The 19,492-nt window shown below is 40.1% G+C and overlaps 1 long non-coding RNA gene across 1 annotated transcript in view; it reads left to right on the forward strand.

Annotated features, from left to right (window-relative positions):
- The first annotated feature begins 2,151 nt into the window (after positions 1 to 2,151).
- Positions 2,152 to 19,492, forward strand: part of LOC128687333 (uncharacterized) — a 61,898-nt gene continuing 44,557 nt past the window's right edge. The window contains exon 1 of the long non-coding RNA XR_008406803.2: positions 2,152 to 2,430. This is a non-coding gene — a long non-coding RNA (uncharacterized lncRNA). The remainder of the gene's footprint in view (positions 2,431 to 19,492) is intronic.

The following is a 19,492-nucleotide window of genomic DNA, read 5'->3' on the forward strand; positions in this document are numbered from 1 at the left end:
CCTAACAGGGGACCATCACATGAGGCCTCCCTGACATTTTCTGGGATCCACCAGTCGCCCACACAGTTTCCGTAAAGGTCAATACAACGACCTCCTCTGACCTAGCACTTCTTTCCCTCCTCTCTCTCTCTCTCTCTCTCTCTCTCTCTCTCTCTCTCTCAACACTCCTACTGAAACCCGTTTTGTTAGACCACAAGTCTTCGCAATAAAGTGCCATAAACTTTATTTTGTATCTGAACATTCTTTTCGATATAGATAAACACTGATATGCCAAAAAATTACAGTATTGTTTGTGAGAAGCGTTAAATCCGTGTGGATTATTGAGCGTAATTAACTATGGACACAAGCCTTCGTTCACTATTCGTTAGATGGATGCGTTACTCTCGCAGCCAACCTGGGAACGTAGAGAGGATATGAGCACTGGCAGAAAGTCGTAATAGACAATTGTTGCTGAATTCATGTGTAATTGGAGGGCTCAGGGACTGATTACCTCAAACTCCTTATCTTCACCATTCTTCCTTGTATAGGACTGATGAAGCCACTGCATGGTGAAACGTTTCCTCAGTAGAGATACCTAAGTATTGCACATATGTCTAATTTATCTTCTTGTCTGTTCTCTGAACCATTCAAGAGTTCTCTCCACCAGCACACATTTTTCTATCAATTTACTGGAATATTTCCTTGAGAAGTGATCTCCAGGCGCCTGTGACCACAGGCAAACGTATAGCAATTCAACTAGACTATTCTGCCTCTGCCATCCTCTCCAGCTCTAATTTTTTTTCTCTCTCTCTCTCTCTCTCTCTCTCTCGCTCTTTTTTTTTTACACAGGGTTTGACAAGGTTAGGTTAAGGATCCCTAGCTTTATTGACAAGCTATTTACAGGTTAAGGATTCCTAACTTTATTGACAAGCTAAGAGCTGTTAATTAACTATATCAGCTCATTTGAAAGCATTTTTATTGTTATGAGACCCTGGGGCAACTGGCGTCTGGGGATCACTTCTCAAGTGAATATGCCAGTAAAACAATACAAAAAGTATATGAACAAGAGGGTACTGTCGAAGTCCTCCCCCCATCCTCTCCCATCGAAGAAGCGCGACACCTTAATTAAAGTCTAGTAATAAGGCTGAAATTAGCTTGCGACATCACATCCTTCGTCAGAAATTGCGAAGCGATGTGTGAGAAATGAGGCTGTTGATCACGTCCATGACTCGTGTAGTCAGCAGCTGCGGAGAATGGCACTTGTCTACTGCTCCAAAACCTTGACTTCCAGTGCCAGAGGTGAGAAGAGAAGAAGGGGAGAGGAAAAGAGAGGGGGAGGTAAGGAGAAAAACAGAGAACAACAGATATGAGTGTAGAAGAGAGGGGGAGGTGAGGTCAGAAAAGGAGGGGGGAGGGGGTATAGAGAGACCCGAAGACGAGACATTAGTAAGTAAGATTCAGGTAAACACAAATACAGTTAATAGAATTATCGAGCATATGTGTAGAGAACCTAGGATAACCCAAAAAAGTCAGATAGACATTGATAGCAGTGGGTGTTGAGAGCAGGTGCTGCAGCCAGGGTACTGAGCAGTGTGTGTGAGCAGAGTAGCGACCAGCGAAGAGGCGGAGCCAGGAGCTGTGAATCGACCCCTGCAACCACAAATAGGCAAGTACACAGACGCTGTATGGCCCCCCTACGGGTTCAGCGCAGCACCAGAAATTTAACTTAATCGCCCGACTCTTGTATGGGAAAGCGCTAAACCCATAGGGGTTCTATAACTGCCTGGGGAATGGCATGTCGTCAGGTTTGATCCAAGAAAAGTGACCAGAGGTAACCTCTGGTCACTGTTGTAGTGAGTTAGGTACAAGGAAGCCGCAGGCTGAGGTCGATCTCTGGTCACTGTTGCAGTGAGTTAGGTACAAAACAGTACTAAACAGTTTACTAGGTAACGTTCAGTTTTTAGTTAGAGACGTTTCTCTCTCAAATGCATTTTCACTCAACGGCTGCTCTTTAAAGATGTTTCAATAATTTACTTGTTATGTGAAGCTCTCTCTCTCTCTCTCTCCTTCAGCTTTTGTCACATTCCAGTTTTAACTATTTCAAGATTTCATCAGAGTTGAAAACTATTAGTAAGTTTTATCATTAAAATATTTTCTCCAAACGTTAGGAACAGATACAAATGTGTGAAAGTTGCCGAGGAAACTGAGCGAAACCATTTTCTGAGGAGAAACGGAAGTGGAAGACTGAAAAAGGAGGACGAGAAGGAAGTGAATACTGGGCGAAGAGTACGAGAACAGGGAAGAAAATAAATTAAAATGGCTAAAATTATTCTAAAATAAATACAAGGACTGAGTACAGAGCTTCAACATGTTCGCTACCAGTCTTCCCATCACCTCTCCCTCAGTGTTTCAGTGTGCAACAAACTAGCTTAGCAACCTACCCGGCCAGTGGTAAGTAATAGAATGGAACTTAATCCTACCCAATTTATCTTAGGTCAGCCTGAATGTAGTGCGTAACATCAAGGATTAACGTTGGTTATGTGATATTAAGGCTGAGTTCTGTAACATCATTACTGTAATAAATTTTCACTGTAGCAATGTGTGTGTGTGTATTTAAAGGTATATAAATATAATTTAATATATCTTTATTTTTTATTATATATAATGTCGTGCCGAATAGGTAAAAATTGGTCATTCAGCAAGAACTCATTTAAAATTAAGTCATTTCTAAACTTTTCTCTTATACGTCTTTTAATTTAGGTTAATGTAAAAATTAATAATTTTGTACCAAAAGGATCTTTAGAAAACTTACCTAACCTTATTTAGCCAAATCCAACAAATATATTTTAGATAAGTTTACAGTAATTTAATAAACAAATACAGTGAAATATATTTGTTTTCATTAGGTTCAGAATGAATTTTGCGAAATTACTGCATACACACATTTTCGCTTTCCTCATTCGGCAAGAAGAGCGTTTCTATTTAAGCCAAAATAGCAAGTTTTACCTATTCGATACGACATGTATATTTGTCTCGCTTTCTGATATCTCAATAAAATCCAATTATTCTCTGCTGAAAGGTTTTTAACTTCAAATCTTTCCCCCAGAAAGAAAAAAAAAAGGTGGACTTGAGGGTTTGGAGCTTTTCTGGCGTCTACACTAATTAAAATGCCGCGTGGCTCTCCCATTATCCTCTTAGAGGAGGCTGATGTCTCTTCCCAAACTTGAAGTCTAGGAAAGTAACATAGAACCATAAATCGTGGACTTCAATATGAGAGGAAATTACTGCAACTTTATTGGTAACTTATTCTATTGCTGTGAGGAGGGATAGATTTTCTATTTGAGGTGGTGGAGATGCAAATTGTTTTAAAGGATGGCGAGTGTTTTGTTTGATATAATCGACTTGGAGAATTACTTTTGGCTAGAGACCCTGTAACAATTTACTGAACGAATGTCACACCCCAATTCCGGCATTCCCTCCCGACCAGTGAACTACCAGTTAGAAGTATAACATTGGGGGCCCCACTGTTACGTTAATTGCTGGTTCATCAGTCAGTCACGTGAAAGTCCGCCAACTCTGTGAAGCTATGTCTTCAACTTGTGGAACAGTATAGATAGACTTCATTACCTCTGGTCGTAGACTGTTCTTACAGTGGCTCTTGCTTGTATATACCATCTTGTAAATAATTACTATATACAGTATAAATAACTACAGAGTTTTGGTGAAGGAATACACGGATTTAGGATTTATCTCTGCCGTTGTTGCTTTGTCCTGCGCTGCCTAGTTGAATGTTTGCTGACTTACTAAGAAACAGCTGCTACAGACCCACCAGACATCACCTGTGTTCGTGGTACTTACTGTGCCTAGCAACCAGTAGTTTACTATGCTCATTGCAGAATTCCATGCATGGGATGTTAATTGAAATTATTACTACCCCCTCCCCATACTCTTTCCTCCCGTCCCCTGCAAGTTTACAAAAGAGAAGACGACGTTATCTGGGTCATGAACGTTTAACTGGGTCTCTCTCTCTCCTAGATGATAATGTTTGTTCTGTCAAAGCATAAAATTATAGCTGAAAATTCCAGGTTGGGATACCCATCACAACACGCCAAGGTGCTGGCTTCACTATTAAGTCGTATGGACACATTGTGCCCCCAGTCTCTAAACGGTGCAGGTGTTTGGTATTCAACATTTTTTTTCCATAATGAATTATTCTCATGCTGTAGAGAGCACGAAGTAAGGAAAATGTTCACGAATTATTTAAATCATGGATTAGGAGGAAGAAAAATGGAAGAGATTTGTTTTTAGGGTTGTGTTTGATATAGAGGAATGCGATAATGGATGGAGTGCGTGTTAGGGAGCCTCTCGTCGACATTCCCCGGGTGTTGGTGACACAGTATAATGTGAGGTCAGAGAGAATGAGGACTGTGGGACACATTACAATGATGGTCATGCGTTGTTAGTGGCAAGTGACTGGATGGGGTGCCTTCAGATAGATCCTTTAGGGTAGGTCAAAATAAAGGAAGACCCTAGGGAGTTAGGAAATGAAGAAAGGGATTCGTTTAGGAACGTAACAATTATAAAGGGAATGGAAATCAGTTATCCGGACTTGCGTTCAGGGGGCTGGAAACATAGTACATGTCGAATAAATAATTGTGAGTGTTAATGTGTTAAAAAATCAAATTAGAGAAGCATTGCAGTATTTATCCTTAAAAAAAACTGATGAAATTCAGTATTAGATACTTTGCAGGCCATAAGACTGACGTTGGTGTTTATTACCAGATAATTCATCAGAGCTCAGGCGGTCATCACACTGCATTGTCGATGGTTAGTTGTTATGATCTGCAGAGCGAACTACAATAGCACAAGGAGATCAACGAAGTTACTTAACGAGTAGCAACAGCAGACACTTAATAACATGAAACACCTGGTTACTGCTCAGCATTACTCAACATATGTAGTTTCTTTATTTTTCAAATAAAGAAACTACATAAGAAACTACATATCCATTGTTGGGGAGAACCTGAATTAGTCTACCGCAAACCCGTGACACACTGAAAACCAGAAGTCTCATAGAATACCAATTAAGGCAACGGTATAACAGTATTTTTCATTCCTTATTTTTGTACCTCTGGCCACCGAGGCTCTAAGTCTTATACTGAAACACTTCAGCCAAGTTAACTGTAACAAAAGTATTTTACTTTGTGTGACAACACAGAATAAATCAGCGTTCTTTGTGCACTAGCGTAACACTCTGCAAATTCGGTCTAAAGAAAAATATACAAAAAGGGTAAAACAAGGAAGAAATTTCCAACGGTACCAGATTCTAATAATATTAAAATGTCTTGATCATTCTAAAAATATAAATTTAGTGTGTTTACGAGACTTTCCTAAACGACTAGTGCATCCGAGCATAAAAGAAAGTGATCCTTGTTTAAAATGAGTGGATAACCTTTCTCTGGTAAATCAGCGGATGCTTAGCCACGGGCAAGTCAGCGGATGCTTAGCCACGGGCAAGTCAGCGGATGCTTAGCCACGGGCAAGTCAGCGGATGCTTAGCCACGGGCAAGTCAGTGGTTTGCTAATCACTGACTATGTCATTAGCTGACAGTGACCCACGTCAGGAAGCACATTCATGATTGATTAATGTGATAGACACGCTATTCCCCCCCCCCCACCTCAATCAGATCTTAGTGGACTCTTCAGGTCTGTGGAAGCTTAAACTGTTAAGGGTTTTCAGTCATTTTCTTAACCTTTACGAAGTCTCTTGTAAGACAACTCTTCTTTCATAATGTTGTGACCTGGGCATCTTATCCTGGCCAAAAATATCCATTAACCACGAGAGAACAACAGGACTTGTTTGTTGATTTAGTACGTGGAACAGTGGGGAGAGAGGCTGTGTCCGGGACGGAGAAGCGCCTTTGATACACGTTCCTCATGAATGTGTCAGCGTTGGGCTGCACTGGACTGAAGAAGCCACTGGTTGGCGAAACGTTTCCAGAATAAAGATGCCCATATGTTGCACAAGTGTCTTATTTATCGACTCGTCGGTTACCTAAACTATTTATTAGCAGCGTGAGGCAGGTGGAAAGGCTATTGACGGGCGGGTCTGGTGCAAGTATTGGACATGTTGACTGGTGCTGACCACTGCTCCTCAAAGTGGTGATTGTAGCGAATGTGATAATGTTGGTGGTTATGGCAATGAAGTTGATTATGGCAATGAAGTGCTTGAGGTCTTTGTCCCAAACCTACACATTGCCATAGCATACTAGAGCGAGAGATATGGAAGTGCAAGATAAACCCATTGATAAGCAGGGGTGTAGTGAGCACAATAAGGGAACTCTGTATCAACATTCGTGGTTCCGGATTATTCAACATCATTCCAGAAGATGTTAGAAACACTGCTGCGACAAGTGTAGAAGTCTCCAAGAGGAAACTGGACAAGTATCTTCACCAGGTGCCAGATCAACCGGGCTTTGATGAATATGTGGGGCTGGGGGCCTTGTTGACCAGCACCAGCACCCATGGCCGGGCTCCGGGAGTAGAAAAAGTCTCGAAACTCATGAAAGGTATATCAAAGGTTATTGTTATTGCATTTATCAGGAAAGAATTACCCAACATTTATCTCTATAAGCTCAACTCACTGGTGTCGCTGGACTACGACAGGGACGCAGCCTCATACCACATTACACCTGAATGAACCATAACAGTGTAGCTGGTAGCTTATAAGGTTGACTCGGTGGTCCGAGAAGTTAATAATATGCATAATTTACAGGCCCTAACGACCCAGCCGTAGGCCTAGTTATACATGATATTCGATAAATTCATAAAACTAGAAAGTATTTGCTCCGTCGATGGCATTCATTAGTTCAGCAGATTACTTCGCTCCTGTAATTCTGTTGCTGAACCAGTATTTTCGTGTATCCTTTCTAATCCTTTTTTTTTCTTAATCTATTTTTGCGAATGCTTTGTGTTTTTAGTCCTGTATTAATATCCTCTCCTTTTCTTTGTACGTTATAATAGTATCATTCCTCACATTCTTACGTCTTAAGAATGCTAGTTCATTGTTAGTATTAATCTACATTCCCAGGCTAGCTGTATCCAGCGCTGTCTACACCAAACGTCTCTCTCACAGTAGTAGTTTTTAAAGTTATATTCAACTGTATTTCCTTAGAAAGCGGCAGGTCTGTTTGGCCTACAGCTGAGCAATAGAATGTTCAAAACATCGTCATAAGCCCCCTCTCCCCTTTTTTTTTCTCTCTCTCTCTCTCTCTCTCTCTCTCTCTCTCTCTCTCTCTCTCTCTCTCTCTCTCTCTCTCTCTCTCTCTCTCTCTCTCTCTCTCTCTCTCTCTCTCGGACACTCTGCTTTCCTCTTCACTCGGCTTTTCCCGGGTGAAGGGGTCACAAGGCAGTAATAATATATAGAGAAAGTTCAACTTGACCTCATCAGACAATGATTTGTGTCGTTGTCGTCTTTCCGTCTCTATCCTGGCGTCGTCGTCCCTTATCCTGGCGTCGTCGTCCCTTATCCTGGCGTCGTCCCACCTTGTCCTGGCGTCGTCCTCCATTGTCCTGGCGTCGTTATCTTGGCACTGCAGTCATCGTCTTCGTCTTGACGTATTAACGTCGTCGTCGCCTGTACAGTCTCTGCTGTGTGCGTGCACAGTCTCTGCTGTGTGCGTGCACAGTCTCTGCTGTGTGCGTGCACAGTCTCTGCTGTGTGCGTGCACAGTCTCTGCTGTGTGCGTGCACAGTCTCTGCTGTGTGCGTGCACAGTCTCTGCTGTGCGCGTGCACAGTCTCTGCTGTGTACGTGCACAGTCTCTGCTGTGTGCGTGCACAGTCTCTGCTGTGTGCGTGCACAGTCTCTGCTGTGTGCGTGCACAGTCTCTGCTGTGTACGTGCACAGTCTTTAGTGTGTGCGTGCACAGTCTGCTGTGTGCGTGCACAGTCTCTGCTGTGTGCACGTACACTCCCCATCCCACCTCGCCTCGCCACCTGATCCACGACCTTCCTCGCGGCCTCAATTCCTCTCTTAATTACTCCTGCTCCTGTTTTTAAACCTTTATGATATAAAATACACTAATGGCGCAAAACAGGGGAGCAGCGCAACACCACAAGAGCCTTAACAATTTTAAAACCCACTGGCACGGTTTATAATCTAGAATTAATATATTCAAGAAACAAATATAAACGGAAAAATTATTTTTTGATCAACGTTGATTTGTTCATGACTGCTATATAATACCGACAGGAAAAAGAATTAGACACATGTGCAACATCTGGGTATCTTTATTTGTAGACGTGACGCCATCCAGTGGCTTTATCAATACAAGGACATAATGTGAAGACTGTAGAACTGTATACAAAATGAGGTAATCAGTCCCTCAATCCTGTAGCTGGTGAAGAAAACAATAGATTACTCGAAGGCTGAGGGACTGATTACCTCATTTGTTGTGTATAGTTCTAGGTCACATTATGTCCTTGTGTTGCATAACGACTCGTCTTCAAATAAAGACACCCAGATGTTGCCTATGTCTAATTCTTTAACGTTGATTTATTGAAAGGTAAAAATTAAATAATTTGAGGTCATTTTGGCAGAGCATTGAATTAAAAAGATAATCTAAGCTTGATGGGCAGGGCATTCAGTGAGCAAACATTAAAACATATTTATAAGACAGCGTTTCGGTCCTGGGGACCTTGAAGTGATCAAGGTCCCAGGACCAAAACGTTTTCTAATAAATTTGTCCTAGTGTTTGCTCACGTGTCTTTTTTAAACTAATTTTTGGGTAACCGTCACCAAGGTTCATACTCGAGCTTTCAGTGTCAGTTGTCAGGTCTATTCTACAACGTTTATTTTTTTGGGCTGTATAAGCCTTGCGGATTTACCGCTTCCCTATGAATACAGCAATCTATAATAAGAGCGTACACTTCTGATTATATTCAAAAGACGATTCTAACTGGAAGGTGTCCGTTCAGCGTTCACTGACCTTGATAATGCACGGACGAAGACGATGTCTGGTGGAGACAGTAAACAACCTTTTACTGGAACAACAATATTCAAATAAAAATTTGCTCTACAGCGTCTCTCTTGTAGATATCAACGGCAGTACGCCATATGGAGGAACTAGTATAGTGATAATGACGAGGTGAAAGTACAAGACATTTATTAAGGCAGCTTCTCGCCACGAGTGACTTCTTCAGTCTTAATACAGAGAAACTAGAACAAGCCGTATACATAATCCTTGATGTGTAGTAGGATGGGAAGCTGAAGGAAGGCCTGTTCATGGTACTGGCATGCTTCTAAGCATTGCGGGATGGAGAGAATAAACGTTCTCAAGGAAAACATCGTATCACGAATTCTTTGTTGGTACTGTTGTCATGAGGTGAAAAGTGTATTAAGACATTCTTATATGTGAGGTACATGTGGAATAATGCAGAGAGAAATAGTAAGCGGTTTTCTCTCTCTCTCTCTCTCTCTCTCTCTCACTGATAATTTGATTTTTGGCTCTAGATTGCTAATAGTATTCCGGATTTTTCGTATGCTTAACTTGCTCCATACGATGACCAAAATAACATGCGTAGCTCATCCATTTTGCAGTATTAAGAATGTTGAGTATGATGTGGTTGGAGTCCAAGTGTTCCATGTATACACCAGCTAGAGCTGGTATTTGTGTGAATCCTTAAACATTAAAATAGTTATAATTTACACAAAGTTCTACGTCAATAAAATCTTTGCTTAGTATGTTGAGGACCAAATTATTATTATTTACTTTATGGCGGATGAGGTCAAAGGCTGTGGGAACGTTAGTGAACAGGGCCGTCACGTCAACATATGCGAGCTTTTCATTGTTGGTATTTTAATCCTTAATGGAATATAGATCCCTTTCCTGACTATTGCGCAGACGCAAGTTCTTGGAAGCAACAATGATGATAAACATCACCATACCACAGAAATCAGGCAGCTATTGCGTATCCAGAACCCTGACCAAACGATTATTACACAACACTGACGCCGCCATTAGATGAAATAAAACGTAGGAGGCTTACTAACCTCGTATATAGATCTGTCCAACCCGGAGGCGTAGTCATGGCAGTGGAGCACGGAAAGCAGGCCCGGACAAAGCTATTTTATATATTATAAATTAGCTGAAGCTGTAGGTTGTTCCCTGCATAATGTCTGACACTTGTTGGTGAGCCAGGGTTATGTGCGCTAGACCATTTTCTGCTGCTTATCTTTACGTGGTATTCATACCTGCTTCGAGTTAAAAGTTTAGAAAGCTTGATGAAGGATCTTTTTTATTTAAGAAATAACTGGAATATAAGCTTATCAGAACATAAGCTTGTTGCTGAAAGAATTGGTATAAAAGCCTCAATGTAAGCAAAAGACGCAGCTTAGAGGTTTGCCGACGAAATAAATATGAAAGAAAATAACTGAAACGAGTTCAGAGCATTAGTTCAAAAGAAGCGTTTTTCATGTTGTAATGAATTACCTTAGTGGGAATATCTCAAGTTAATACGAAGCTGTACGAGATCTGGGGTCAAGTGTAAGTGTTGTGTGGAAATATTCTGTAATGAATGACGATGAAGTGAAAGAAAATCAAATATGGTGTAGATACATCTGGGGGAATTTAATGGAGAAATTATAACAGAAAATAATCTTTTGGAGCAAATCTAGAGGAGAAAAAACACTTGTAAGCGTTTCAGATACTTAACAGATTATATCATTTAAATCTTAACATTTATTTTCTATTTCCAAAAGTGTGACGATATATGTTACTCTTGCAGTTACGGTCACAGAGGCAGGACGATCCCTCAGCGCTGTAACAAGTATGAGAAATGTGCTGAGGTCAAGAAGAGTTAAACGAGCACAAGCTCGTTTAACAAGAAAATTTAGTTTTACGACATTAATTTCTTTGTTAGCCGTAAATAAAGCTGGAAGAATGTCATTAGAAAAGCAGCTTAACTCAAGTTCAATTTGCATAAAGCAATTTTTTTGTGTGCCGTTTCCAAATTTGTGAATTTAACATCAACTAGGTGAGTACAAATAGGAAGCGCATCTGTCTCGCGTTCAGCAGATGGAGAATCGAGCCTCCACCGTGTCTTGTGCTGAATGACCCACATGGGTTCAGCACTTAACATGAATTATATATATATATGTGTGAATTTTACATGTTAAAACCCAAAATCTTTCGCCGCGTCTGTTGTTTGTGCTCATCACGATCATGTGCTCACTGAGGATTATTTGTTACTTGTTTTGCTTTTAAAAATCTGAGACTTTATCATTTAAGTATTATGATCAGCAATTTTTTTTTTTTTTTTTTTTTTTTTTTTTTTTTTTTTTTTTTTTTTTTTTTTTTTTTGCATTTTAGTTTTTTCTTAAAGAAATGGAAGGTCATTATTGGTTTCATTTTATTTATCTTTGAGCACACTGAACCTTAAGAAGGTGATACACTCTCGTTAATTACGGTAGAAGGGGAGAGGCTTAGACGTTGGTGTAGCCATACCTGGAGTATACCTGGAGTATGCCTGGAGTATGCCTGGAGAGGGCTTGGGGGGTCAATGCCCCCGCGGCCTGGAAGGAGGGAGGGGACTGTGTTGGTGCCATCAGGAAGGGGAAACGTGTTGGGGCAACTAGGAAAACGTGTTAAAGGCACGAGCAGCGTGGGGTTACTAGCATTATAAGGAAAGAAACGTGCTTTGGCACCATTATTATAAGGAGAGAAACATTCTGGTGCAAACAACAGCACGAGGTGACAACATTGGAAAGAATGTGTAGCAAGAAGCCAGTAAATGCCGATAACTAGAGAGAAACGGACACAAAGGCATCCACTGAATAATTTTGATATCTATCGATGAATTTCGAGTGTTTCTATTCGTGGAGCCCGGTCCTGGACCAGGCTCCTCTGGTGTTTCCTGGGACCTTGAATCACTTCAGACACATCAGTTCTCCCGATATATCAGAAATGAACAAGGTCTCAGTACCGAAACGTCTTCAATAGAAGTGTCCTAAGTGTGTGAATTCGCGTCCACTTTCCTCAGAGAGAAACATTTACGAATAGTCAAATCAAAATAATTTAACAATATTTTCAAAACGACAAAATTATTTCATTCCAGAGCAGTAAAACATTTTTTTAATGTTCAGTGCGTGAGCTGTCAGAGGAAACCGAGATTATTATTTGTGTAAAGCGCTAAGCCCGTATGGTGTCCAGCATAAGGGGTGACAGGAGGCAGAGAGAGAGAGAGAGAGAGAGACAGGGAGATAGACAGTCCTTGCCTTTTTTTTTTTTAAACAGGCTGATTAAATACTATTACTGAACTTTGGAGTCTATAATGTACTACGTGAGCATTCCATTCATTTTTTTAAATAATTTGGTACACTTGTATATACCTTCGTATGTCTGTGCTTACTTCTGTACATTTTGTATACCTGTACTTACATGTGTTCATTTGCGAATGCCTTTGTATACTTGGTTATACTTTTTCGTACATTTGTGTATACCTTGCCTGGAGGTTACCTGGAGGTTATTCCGGGGATCAACGTCCCCGCGGCCCGGTCCATGACCAGGTCTCCCGGTGGATCAGGGCCTGATCAACCAGGCTGTTACTGCTGGCCGCACGCAGTCCAACGTACGAGCCACAGCCTGGCTGATCCGGCACTGACTTTAGGTATCTGTCCAGCTCTCTCTTGAAGGCAGCCAGGGGTTTATTGGTAATTCCTCTAATGATTGATGGGAGGCTGTTGAACAGTCTTGGGCCCCGGACACTTAGTGTTTTCTCTTAGTGTACCAATGGCGCCTCTACTTTTAATTGGGGGTATTTTGCAAAGCCTGCCCAGTCTTTTACTTTCGTAGGGAGTGATTTCTATGTGCAGATTCGGAACCATTCCTTCCAGGATTTTCCAAGTGTATATTATGATATATCTCTCTCTCCTGCGTTCCAACGAGTACAAGTCAAGTGCTTCCAAGCGTTCACAGTAGTTAAGGTGCTTGACAGAGCTTACACGTGCAGTAAAGGATCTCTGTACACTCTCTAGATCTGCAATTTCACCTGCTTTGAATGGAGATGTTAATGTACAGCAGTATTCCAGCCTAGAGAGAACAAGTGATTTGAAAAGGATCATCATTGGCTTGGCATCTCTCGTTTTGAACGTTCTCATTATCCATCCTATCATTTTCTTTGCGCTTGTGATCGTGGCACTGTTGTGAGCCTTGAAAGTGAGATCCTTAGACATTACTACTCCCAGGTCCCTTACATTATTTTTCCGCCCTATTGTATGACCTTGCAACTGACTGACTGCTGCAGTAGCCAGGCTTAGGCTTGGTTACAAGTACTTCTGGTAGTTTGGCAGACACAGATTACGATCAAACTAAATGCAAATTACAATATGTGGTCATCCTTCTGACTATACTGAGGGTACTAGTCAGTGACTGAGAGAAGGAAGTCTTGCGTGAAGCAATACCCTCCCTGGCACTGTGTACATTAAAGCAGGTGTTCAAGTTATCTCTCCGTCCTCGCGTCCTCTGAACTCCTATCTCTGCTATGCGAGGCGCACTTCCAAGCCACATACGTGTTACACAGTACGTTTATTCACTAAAAACGATTTGTCACTCGATAATATCTTTCGTCATTAAAGATCTTATTAGAACAAATATTTGGTACTCATAATTGTCGAAATTTTTCCTTCCATCTGAGACGGATGTATTTTTTTGTTATATCCTGAAATACACTTTGATTTGAGTCCTGGATCCCTTCTCCTTCCGTGGGTGATGCTCGTTTGGTTTCATCCACCTGGATGGCGAGTCACACCATTTCCGACTCGCAAATAAAATTTATCTGAGAAAGTTTATATCTTGCCCGTTACGCTGATGGGAAAACTTAAGTCACTCAGACGCCGCAGAAGTGACGAGGAAGGTCGTTCCTGAGGTGTTGACCAGGAAGGTCGTTGCTGAAAGCAGACGTCGGGGTAGCGACAAGGAAGGTCGTTCTTTATGGTCGAAGACGAGAAAGGGAAACATGTATGTAAATGGTAATGTTTGCATTCCTTTAACAGTTCTTTTATATATTTGTTAATGGTTCTGGGAATCACAGCCCCTGCGGCCCGGTCTCACGCTAGTTCCTGTTATGGAGGAAATTCTACACGAATAATAACTGGATTACTAAATAAAACAGTATAGGCAAGTGTATAGCGAAAGCAGCTTCTAAGAGTCGGCTGTCATTTTACATGTTCATGAGACAAAAGACCAGCAATCGTGAAAGAGTGCAAAATGATGCTCTTAGTTCCATTTCGCATACACATGACATGACGGTAGTTGCCGCCTACCAACCAACTGCCTGGAAACGAGAAATCATTTGAGAACCGAGCTGCCCATCTCTCTGACGAGAAGCCAGCATATTAGTCATTCCACCTCCCGACTTGTGCGGCTGTAGGAAGGAAGAGCCTCTAACAAAGTGCAAGCATCTTCAAGAAGAAACAAAGAAAAACAACCTCCTCCACCGCTACCAACATCACCAACAATAATCTTGTTCCATATTAATCACTTTTATTTGTTCACATTTGATCTATCGTAAAACAAGTCGCAAACTGCTACATTACAACTATTCTCCCTTTGGATGCAATTAAACCATGGAACTATATTTTGTCCCATCAAAGGTTACTCAAACCCTCCCGATTGACAAAGCGTCAAAATTGGCACTGAGTCCTGTGTAATTACCTGTTTGAGTTTCCAGGGAGTTGAAACTCCGCCTCTTGGTCCCACCTCTTAACTATCGACTGATTGGCATTTTGTTGAATATTTTTTTCCAATCCCCTATAACTTGTTTTAGTATGAAATCTCTAACCAAATCCTCAGTTGTTTTTATATCTGGCAAACAATAAGTGTGTGTGTGTATTATATATATATATATATATGTATGTATGTATATATATATATATATATATATATATATATATATATATATATATATATATATATATATATGTCGTGCCGAATAGGCAGAACTTGCGATCTTGGCTTAAATAGCAACGCTCATCTTGCCATATAGGACAAGTGAAAATTTGTGTATGCAATAATTTCGCCAAAATCATTCTGAACCTAACGAAAAAAATATATTTCACTGTGTTTGTTTAGTATTAAATTATTGTAAACAAATCTAAAATATATTTAGTTGGGTTAGGCTAAAATAAATTGTTCTTGTTATAATAAGGTTAGGTAAGTTTTCTAAGATTCTTTTAGAGCAAAATTAAAAATTTTTACATTAACATTAACGAAAAAAATATATCTTTAAACGTATAAGAGAAAATTTCAGAAAGAACTTAATTTTAAATGAGTTCTTGCTAATTGACCAGTTTTACATATTCGGCACGACATATATATATATATATATATATATATATATATATATATATATATATATATATATATATAAAGTTTATTTGTTTGAAAAGACGCGTGGTCAAACACTAAAACAATTTTATTAGACAATGTTTCGGTCCTGAGGTCTTGATCAAGAGTTACTCAGTACTGAATCGTTTTCTAATAAATTACTTGTTTTAAAACCAATTGTCGGTATTTAATACCAATGTTTATACTGTGCCAGGTTATTCTGTCTATTCCCTAGAGTGTTTTATATTTCGTGATTATATCTTTTCTTTCTTGATCTTTCTTGTCCCATTAATAAAACATCTTGGCTCATGCATTCTTTCCTCGTAGTTTAAGGTGCCACCACTGAAGAAAATTAGATCATTCTACCCTGACGTAGCCTACCTGCTGCAGTCATTACCACATAACATGCTTCAGGCTGTCTTCCCATTGGTGCAACTAAAACATGCTGTGTGTACGGTGAGCCAGAGTGCGTGTACGAGGAGCCAAACCCATGTTATAGAGAGCAAGGCGACGTCCGTAAAGAACAAAAAAGACGGTATAGAGCCTTTGGCTCAGCTTAGAGAAGTCCCATGAGTGCTGGAGGGAAAGTTGGCTTCTACACACATTTCGGGCTTCTGCAGAAAGCCCAGTTTGGCCTAAAGTAAAATATTCGACCCTTTAAGGTTTCTTAGTGTCTTAAGCCCCGTAGTTTGGCAACATTCGTGCGCACACTGGCTTTGTAAACAAGAGGTTAAACAGATGTATTCATTGTTTACTGGTAGAGATTTTAACTCCAAGTTTGTATGTGGATCTCAGATCACTCTATTTTCCTTTATGAAATGCTTTGTACGGGCACATTGGTGTCAGTTTGTGAGTCTGGTATATCTGTGTCTTTGCAAGTGATGATATTCTTATTGCTTTATTGGAGTCTATCGTTCTCCTTTTAATTTTACACAAGAACATATAAAAGAGGAATCCTGCAGCATACTAGGCAAGTTTTTCTCAAACCCAAACCCACTAACAAAAATATTTCCCAGCCTATTTTATTTAACTAACTTCACTCTGTCTAATTGAATTCATTTTGACCGATAATGGTGTTTATTGTCTCATAAGGATTCATTTGGATTCCTTTTGGGTTTGAACCAACAAGAGATCATCTGAGTTTGTTTGAGCAGGTGTTTGTTAGGTATTTATATAGGCAAGCGCCATGAAAAATGCTTTCTGTATCTGCTGAATAGGATCTCGGTTGTAGGGCAGAATGTACAGGTCGCATTTTGTGTCCGTCTCCTATGGGGTTATCCAAACATCGCGTTTACTACAGGTTTGTATTAATAAATTTCCTGGCTTGTTATAATAAATTAATACATTTCCAGGCTTGTTATAATAAATTTCCAGGCTTGCATTAACAAATTTCCAGGTTTGTATTTATAAATTTCCAGGCTTATAGCTTTAAATCGGTAATCATTTGTTGTTCACATAACCATTGATCGCCTGCGATAGTGATCAATACCGGCACTGAGAGTCGCATCACAAACCTTGGTATTGTTCCTTTTCATTCTTGTGTAAACGTGATCGATGAGCGTTCCCTTTAATTAAAATATCGAGTGTTTCCATTCCCGGACTTCCCTTTTATCAGTGTTATTCAAGGAGGACTTCCTACTTCACGCGCACACTTGCTTTGATTCATTCGAACCTGCTTTTGCTCACTTGAGCTTAACTTGGTTCACCCGAGCTTCTGTTTACTCATATCTGCTTCTTCACGCTCAAGCTATCCTCTGCTCAAAAAACCTGATTAATTTCACTCACACTTACCTCTAAATACTCAAACGTGTATCTCGCTCAAATCTCCTGCTGCTCACTCAAGCTTTCCAAAAACCTGCCTCTGTTCACTCAAACTTTCCTCTGCTCGCCCAGGAAAATTTACACTGCTCACTCGTACTCACGGTTCACCCGTAAGGTGTTCAACGCATTTCTTTTACGAACATAATAATAATCATACCCCCAGGATCATTACTCAAATTTACAGGTTTGCAATATAAAAACTTGCTAAAACTAAGTAATTTTGTGCTTCTCTGAAAGACCTTGTGACAGTATACATGATGCCTGCTTCCTTAAAATTACTCTCTCGTGATTCGCATGATTTGGCATCGTAACTTGTTACCGCCTGTTAACCAGCACTGAACCATCCTGAAGATGTTTATATGCTCTAATGTTTTCACATGTTTTACGACGATAGTCTACTATTACAGATTATCTGTCTCATCTTTTAGAGATCATCTGTCTAGTCATATTCTCTCTTCAAACCCAAGTTACTGTCCCTTTCAGAAGTTGTTGGTTCGAAGGTTTTATGGAATTCTTGTTGTTAGTTGAAAGGGATCTTATCACATGAAATTATGGATAAAACTGATGTAATAAGAATGTTATGTTCGAGCCTAGTGAGACACAGCTTATATGTTTTACTGTAAGTTAGAACCTGCGAGCACAGTGTACATAGTATATGTAGTGCAAATATTGTGCGCTGTCCAGGGTTTGAATAGCAACCTACGTTAGAGCAAACCTTACGTGCACAAATAAACTATGTAAAGTAAAAGGACACAAGTACAACTAATGTGACATTTTATTATGGCAACGTATCGCTCTCCAGGAGCTTTATCAAGCCGTTACAAACAGTACATGGACACAGAGGGTAACGGCTGTTTGTAATGGCTTGATAAAGCTCCTGGAGAGCGAAACGTTGCCACAATAAAATGTCACATTAGTTGCACTTGTGTCCTTTTACTTTACATATTGTCGGTAATTCTACCAACTTTATTACAAATAAACTATGTTAGCGATATTAACACAAGCTACATTAGCTATACTAGCATAAGCTATATTAGCTATGCTAACATGTGGTATATTATCTATAATCACACATTCTATAGTAGCTATAACAACATATTCTATATATACCATGAAAAGCTATCCGAAGTTAATATTAATTTTTTTTAAAAAGCAAAATAATGGCTACAGTATCTTCTTCGTAGCTTTTTTTCTAGGATTTGAAACTTAGTTTATGCAACTCTGACGACTGCTTTAGAATACCAGTATAACCTCACCGAAGCTGTCTATAACTCTCTCCTTTTATAATTTACACCTGAACAAGTGATTTCTCCTCCTTCAGAGACACTTATGAACATAACATAAGAAAGAAGGAACACTCCAACAGGCCCATGCGGAGCAGGTCCATGTCCCCCCCCCGGATAAGCCCAATGACCCCATCCCCGGATTAGCCCAATGACCCACCCAGTCTGGTCACCTCCACTCAAGGAAGGAGCACGGCACCAGATCCAGCAGCACAAGCTAGTCAGGTCCAACTCACACCCAACCACACCCACTCATGTGTTTAACCTATTTTTAAAACTACACAATGTTTTAGCCTGAATAACTGTACTCGGGAGTTTGTTCCACTCATCCACAACTTTATTACCAAACCAGTGCTTTCCTATATCCTTCCTGAATCTGAATTTTTCCAACTTGAAACCATTGCTACGAGTCCTATTTTGGCTGGAAATTTTCAGCACGCTATTTACATCCTCTTTATTTATTCCTGTTTTCCATTTATACACCTCGATCATATATCCCCTAATTCTACACCTTTCTAGAGTGCAGATTCAGGGCCCTCAGTCTATCCTCATAGGGAAAATTTCTGATACATGGGATCATCTTTGTCATCCTCTGTACGTTTTCCAGAGCATTTATATCCATTCTGTAATACGATGACCAGAACAGCATAGCCTAAATGACGCCTAACCAATGATATATAGAGTTGAACAACCTGAGGACTTCTATTATTTATACTTCTAGATATGAAGCCAAGAATTCTGTTAACTTTATTGCGAACACTAATGCACTGTTGTATTGGTTTTAGATTACTGCTAACCAGAACTCCTAAATCCTTTTCGCAATCAGTAGTATTAAGATATACATTATTTAGTTTATATGTGGCATGGTTATTTAACTGTCCAACATTTAGAACTTTGTATTTGTCAATATTAAACTACATCTGCCACTTCTCCAACCATTGCATCAGTCTATTCAAATCATCCTGGAGTGCTCTAGTGTCCTCATTAGAATGAATTGGACGGCCTATTTTGGTGTCATTAGCAA

Source organism: Cherax quadricarinatus, chromosome 40 (assembly GCF_038502225.1).
Source record: "Cherax quadricarinatus isolate ZL_2023a chromosome 40, ASM3850222v1, whole genome shotgun sequence".
In the NCBI taxonomy this organism is placed as follows: domain Eukaryota; kingdom Metazoa; phylum Arthropoda; class Malacostraca; order Decapoda; family Parastacidae; genus Cherax; species Cherax quadricarinatus.